Source organism: Leuciscus leuciscus, assembly GCF_965113295.1.
Source record: "Leuciscus leuciscus genome assembly, chromosome: 21".
Taxonomy (NCBI): Eukaryota; Metazoa; Chordata; class Actinopteri; order Cypriniformes; family Leuciscidae; genus Leuciscus; species Leuciscus leuciscus.
The window spans coordinates 2,994,162-3,001,661 of record NC_138745.1 but is presented as its reverse complement, the minus strand read 5'-3'; the positions used below and the strand labels follow the sequence as shown (position 1 = coordinate 3,001,661).

Here is a 7,500-nt window from a genome sequence, read left to right as displayed (position 1 = left end):
CACTGTTTTGAATGCAATGGATTATTAAAAGAAGCGATTGTACACTGATTTTTTTCTGCAAATGAATCCTCTTATTCAGTATAACTGACGTAAAATGCATATAAATATTCATATCTGTCAATAATATGTCTTAGTGAGATGATATTAGATGCTTAGTTTTATGATCAAAGCTCATAGTTTCAGCATATAATGCAATGCAATATAATGATTTAGATAAAAGTTAATACATTTTTCTACAAATTCATCCTCTTTAAATCATCGCCGTTAAAGCAAACTAAAATTAGCAAAAATTAAAATCAAAATCAGTCAAACACAGACAAAATGCACATCTAATGTAGAATATGTTGCATGCAGCAACTTCAATCCCTCATATAAAGCAGCGTCTAACTCGACAGCAGAACAGAAACGCCCGGTTTCTTCTCATTTCAATAACTCTCAGTTTAATTCCAGGTAATTAATGTCAGTCATGCATGAGACCAATGTTACTGTACAGACCAAAGCCCACAGGTGCACGTGACGGGAGCTGGACCAGACGAACGCTTCGGCCATGCTATCAGATGGGCGCTCGCTTACAGTTTAAATTAAAAAGTCATTAACTTCTGTTCGCTGCAAATCACTTGTAGAAAAGTTTAGCTGACAGTAGCCAGAGAAGCCAGAGAGAGTTGCTCTTGCCCAAGCCTGACACAGCCTTGAGGAACGCCAGGAGCTCCTGCCAACTATCCCAGAGAGGAAACGTCCAACACACACACACACACACACACACAACGCCTGAAACAGGAGAAATGTGCATGAAAACAGGAGGCACATTTGGGTTTACTAAAGTCTCTTCCAAAACTGTGTTTTATGTAATCCGTGCATGAAAAATAATAACCAAATGCACCTAAAATGTATTCTGGACCAAATCTGGGATGTGTTTCCCATATGTACAACGATCAAACTTGCTGATTAACTATAACTACTATAGTAACTAGAAACTAACCAGTCACATGGTCACACCTCTGGCGTTCGAACCACACTGGTTCAACAATTAAGAGTATTTGTGGAAATATCAAAGACCAGGAAAACATGAGTAATGCTTCATATTTACAAATGAATCGCCCACATGATATTAGATCCATCCTACATCACAATAAACATATGTTTAACATTAAGTGCCTTTCATTAACGAACTCATTTCCAATAAAAAAATAATAATACATGCAACACCAGCAACTACAAAAATAATCTGAGGTTAATGTAATGTTTAAGTGCAGTTCACTTAAATGTTATCTGAGCTGCCCAGACCATAATGCAATCTGCTTAAGTGGGTTAAGAATAAATGTGGATTATGAATGCTTCATTTAATGGACTTGGATAGTTGTAATAGTGAAGTCTGGAATGACTAAACAGTAGAAAACGTGAAACCCCTTTCACAAGCCGTTTGACTTCTGTAATGTGGAATGTTTTCTTATTCATTAGAGAATAATTATAGACCGAAAAGTGAGAGTTTTATACCAGAATGGCCTTTTTCTATTTTGCATTTTTCTATTTTTTATTTTTATCAAAAAAACATCAGAACTTAAAGCGGTGGTATAATACCCTTTACAGAAGATGTACAATAAGTGTCTGATGTCCCCAGAGTGTGTGTGTGAAGTTTTAGCTCAAAATACCCTACAGATATTTTTATATCGCATGTTAAAATTGTCTCTTTTTGAGGGTGAGCAAAAACACACCGTTTTGTGTCTGTTCCTTTAAATGCAAATGAGCTGCTGCTCCCGGCACAGGGGGCGGAGCTTCAACAGCTTGTGTTCTTTTATCTCACACACACATGCTCTGAAAATTATAAAAAACTTTTAGCCTTTTATGTTCAAACCGGAGTCAGAATGATGGAGAGACTCAAGAAGAAGTGACAACATGTAGAAGCAACAGGACATTTCTGAATGGTTAGTTGATGAATTTATGAAGCTGATGTGTAGTTATCTTCTAGTCATTGATTAGCATATTCTGCCTTGATAATCTATAAATCGTGTTCAGGGGGCGGGGTTTATGTAAATTCTAGGGTTGGTGATGTCACTAACCCGGGAGGAATGTGGTGTAGTCTCTACCAGCCGTTTGTTGTAGTCCTTAAAAAGCGATTTCTTTAAAAGCAAATATCTCCCTTTGCTTTGAGCTTTGAGCGTTGTGGCTTTGCAGATGTTGTTTATGATCAAACAGCAACATTACACACTAACTAAAGTTAGAAAAGTCAAATCATAATCAACCACCACTTTAATGCTGTCGTTATTTATTACTTATTATAATGGACTTACTTTTAAGAAGATTTTTTTTAGGTTTTTTTTTTTTCTTCTATCCATTCAGTGGATGTCAATGGTGACTAAATCTGCTTGTTTCCCTTCACTCATCAAATGTATTCTTTTGTGTTGTGAAAGAAAGTCATACAGGTTTTGGAACGACATGAGGACGAGTAAATGATGACAATTTTCATTTCTGAAGGAACTATAACTTGAAGATGGTTGGCATTTGGCTAATTAGGGATGCTAATGGTCCATTATTAAATTCAATTAAATTCAATTAAAATTAATTTAATTAAATATTTAACAAATATTTAATTAAATAGAGTTGGGTTCCTAAAGTAAAAACTCTAATAATTCACACATTGGCTGACTTTAAACGGCTTCAGCATCCAATAAAAAAATATAAAAAAAGTAATAATAATAATAAAAATAATAAAATAAATAATAAATAAATAAATAAATAAAAATATATATAAAATAATAAAATAAAACAAAATTAAATAAAATAAAATGAATTTAATTAAAATGAATGAAATAATAATAAAGTTATTTTATTGTATTTTATTTAAATTTTAAATTAATTTAATAAAAAAATTAAAAAGAAGAAAAAAAAGATGTAATAATTATAGATTAATTTAATAATATCTAATTATTTAAAATGTAAAGGAAACTCTGGAGTAATTAGAGATTAACTGACAGGCATAAAATGTTCTCTAGATTATCTGCACTATTTTAGTTGATTTAGTCTGCATTAATAACCTTATTTAGATATATATCTATTAAGTGCATTTTTAAGCAATGGCTTCATCCGAATCTTCAAGGCGAAGGCTTATGAATATGAACAGATGGAGGGGAAAGCGCTCGAGAACGTTTCCAACACGAGCGGTTTGACTCCTGGTGGAATGTGTGAACTTCAGTCTCTAAGTGAAAGATTCCCGACAAACACGAAGCAACTATCAAAAATAGCTCTCCGACAGATAATGCATGTGTGGAGTCGAGGGAACGGTGCGGACCGCAAGTCCAGTCAGAAACCCGAGCTGGAGATGAAGGACTCTTTGATGTGTGCTGGAAAACCTCCCTTGCTGAGAAGAAGAGAAGAAGAAAAGAAGTGATGGTGAACGACAGCTTGGCCACTGCTTCCAGCCGAGAGCTCGAGCAGAACACATCCACCAACCGCTGGCGTTCGCTTCACTGCTTCTCGGAAGAGAGAACAACTCGTGAAACGCTAACAACACTTTGGTCATTTGGCGAGCGCAGCAAATTACTGCGAGGAGTTTGTGCTAATGAAGCTTTTACCACAACACTTCTGATTTAATAGCGCTGTTAAAACACTGAGAAACAAGCAGTTGGCGGATTAAAGCATGAGCTTGAGCAACTGACCTCTGCAGATGTGTCACAGTTCAGGAAGAGGATCCAGCATGCAATGCACAACTACACCAGCGCTCAAAATACTGAAATTATTACGTTATGTTTATTAAAGAGTCTCTTCTGCTCTCCGAGGCTGCGTTTATTTGATCAAAAATACAGTAAAATTGTGAAATATTTTTATAATTACAGTACTGTGCAAAAGTCTTAGGCATGTTAATACACCCCCCCCCCCCCCCCAATTTTTTTTTAAGTCAGTGATTTATATCTTTTGCTGTAGTGTGTGAGTAGGAAATATCAGTTCAGATTTCCAAACATTCATTTTGTCATTAATTGTAATAATCCAGTGAGATTTGTGTATGCACAAGGAGTCTGACAACAGCCGGTATGATCTGATCTCACCATCATCGAGTCCGTCTGTGATTACATGAAGAAACTGAGACAGACTAAATCCAGAAGAACTGTGGGAACGTCTTCAAGACGCTTGAGGAAACCTTCCTGCAGAGCTACAGGACTGGGAAATAAAGTACTGGCACTCGTGTTAAAATGCTGTAAAGTGAGAATGCTTTCAAAAATAAAATCACAAATTGAATTTATTTATGATTTAACTTCTATTAACTAATTAAAATCAATATATGGTGTAACGACCCTTTGCGTTTAAAACGGCTTGTTTCCAGGTACACTTGCACATATAGTTCTTCAGGAAGCTTTGCAGGAAGGTTTCTTCTTCAAGCGTCTCGGAGACGTTCCTCCGCAGTTCTTCTGGATTTAGTCTGTCTCAGTTTCTTCTGTTTCTTCGGAGTCGATGATGGTGAGATCAGATCATACCGGCTGTTGTCAGACTCCTTGTGCATACACAAATCTCTCTGGATTATTACAATTAATGGCAAAAAGAATGTTTGGAAATGTAAACTGATATTTCCTACTGACACACTACAGCAAAAGATATAAATAACTGACTTAAAACTATTAATTAACATGCCTAAGACTTTTGCACAGTACTGTATGTGAATATACAGTAAAGTGTAATTTATTCCTGTGATCAAAGCTGAATTTTCAGCATCATTACTCCAGTCTTCAGTGTCACATGATCCTTCACAAATCATTCTAATATGAGGATTTGATGCTCCAGAAACATTTATGATTATTATCAGTGTTGAAAACAGTCGTGCTGCTTCATATTTATGTGGAAACTGATGCATTTTATTTTTCAGGATTCTTTGATGAATAGAAAGTTCAAAAGAACCGCATTTATTTGAAATATAAATATTTTGTCACATGATAAATGTCTTTGATGTCCCTTTTGATCAATTTAATGCATCTTTGCTGAATAAAAGTATTCACTTCTTTTTTTAAATTATATTCAACATTGATAATAATGAGAAATGTGATTCTTGAGCATCAAATCATCATATTAGAATGATTTCTGAAGGATCATGTGACACTGAAGACTGGAGTAATGATGCTGAAAAATCAGCTTTGATCACAGGAATAAATTACACTTTAACATATATTCACATATTAAACAGATATTTTGAATTGTAAAAATATTTCACAATTTTACTGCATTTTTTATCAAATAAATGCAGCCTCGGTGAGCAGAAGAGACTTCTTTTCTTTTTATTTTTTTATCTCATATTAATAAATAATGTCTTGCTAATTGCAAACCAATCTAATCAGCCACACAACTCAGAGAGCCTAAACTAAAACTACATCATCAACACTCGCAGACGCGAAGGAATTGAGGAGGTGACTGATAATCTGAGGAGATGACTGATAATCTGAGGAGATGACTGATACTGATAATCTGAGGAGATGACTGATAATCTGAGGAGATGACTGATAATCTGAGATGACTGATACTGATAATCTGAGGAGATGACTGACTGATAATCTGAGGAGATGACTGATAATCTGAGGAGATGACTGACTGATAATCTGAGGAGATGACTGATAATCTGAGGAGATGACTGATACTGATAATCTGAGGAGATGACTGATACTGATAATCTGAGGAGATGACTGATAATCTGAGGAGATGACTGATAATCTGAGGAGATGACTGATAATCTGAGGAGATGACTGATACTGATAATCTGAGGAGATGACTGATTGATAATCTGAGGAGGTGACTGATAATCTGAGGAGATGACTGATAATCTGAGGAGATGACTGATACTGATAATCTGAGGAGGTGACTGATAATCTGAGGAGATGACTGATAATCTGAGGAGATGACTGATAATCTGAGGAGATGACTGATACTGATAATCTGAGGAGATGACTGATTGATAATCTGAGGAGGTGACTGATAATCTGAGGAGATGACTGATAATCTGAGGAGATGACTGACTGATAATCTGAGGAGATGACTGATAATCTGAGGAGGTGACTGATAATCTGAGGAGATGACTGATAATCTGATAATCTGAGGAGGTGACTGATAATCTGAGGAGGTGACTGATAATCTGAGGAGATGACTGATAATCATTACTATTAAAGCAGCATTCGGTTTAGTTTCATTCATTTGCTGTATTGGTGAGTCTGAGGGGAAACGGCCTCAGGGTTTTTACAGTTGTAAGCACTTAAAGGCAATTATATTCTTGGCCTAGTTTACCCGAACGTGCAGCTTGCCTTCCCCATTCCTCCTCATTTACGGCGCTAATTGGAAAAACATTTTCATCTACATGGAAAAGCTCGGTCCTCTGGCAGACAATAGTTATGAGCCGGTCGCAGAGCCGTAAAAAACCCAGACAGAAGTCGTCTGACGGCGTGTGCTTTATTCCCCATTTATCCTCCTGAGACCAAGAAAACTTTGGTGAATTTACTATTTTCTCGTGTCATTACATTACTTAGAGCATAGGGGAAAAATTTTAAATATAATTTTTTTTTAATTATATGTAAGTTCCTCTGTAGAGGACACCAGGACTCAGTTTTATAAAAATAAAAAGGCATGAATAGACAAAAACAATGGATAAAAAAAAAATAAAAAAAATAAAAACATTTTTATGTTCCAGGATTTTATATACCAAACTCTGTAAAAAGATGATTCTCAACTATGTTATAAAAGATATAACAGAATGATTTGATATACTATTTTGCTTTATGCAATGGTTTTCCCATTGTATTTAATGTGCATATTAATGTGTTCTTGGGGCAACATGAAGCGTAATAAGTGGAGTAGTAACTGGCAATATTTTCATAATAATATCTAATATTTCATAGGTATTGAATTTAATTCATTTCACAATATTGAAATATCATTTCTTTCCCTATTCACTTGTTGTGTCTCTCAAAATGTGTGATAAACATGATTTGGTCCTGGTGTCTCTACAGTGGACATGTATGAAATCAATGTCTTGTTTCGTAACAAAGTCATTTTTTGATTTGAAACCCCAAAACATTTTCCTTTTTATTTATGACAAACAATTAAAAAATTGTCAGATTTAAATGATAATTACAAAATATAATCATATTTCCATAAGATTATCACTAAATTCATGTCAGTCATTTTTAAAGTCCAAAGAGACGCAGTTGTCATTGTGAAACTTCTGAACTGTTGGTGTGTCTGAAAAGCCCTGGATCTGCTCTTTACAGGACATCAGGACACACATGATGTATGATGTCACATGTATGATGTCAGAGAAATTCACTAAAATATAATGTCCACTACAGAGGACAAAAGTCTATTCCCGGGTCCCTGGAGGACATGACTGCGCTATTATTATACAGTATAACTCAAAGTCAGATATAAACTGCTCATTTCCATTCACTCGAATTCACACAGTTTTGAGAGTCAACTTAAAATAAAAAAGCATATTTCACTAAAAATATTAAATTCATTATGACTCAAATAAATTCA

General features: G+C 35.0%; 1 protein-coding gene across 1 annotated transcript in view; it reads right to left on the bottom strand.

Moving 5' to 3' along the window:
• lmf1 (lipase maturation factor 1) overlaps positions 1–7,500 on the bottom strand; it is a 52,883-nt gene that overhangs the window by 33,563 nt on the left and 11,820 nt on the right.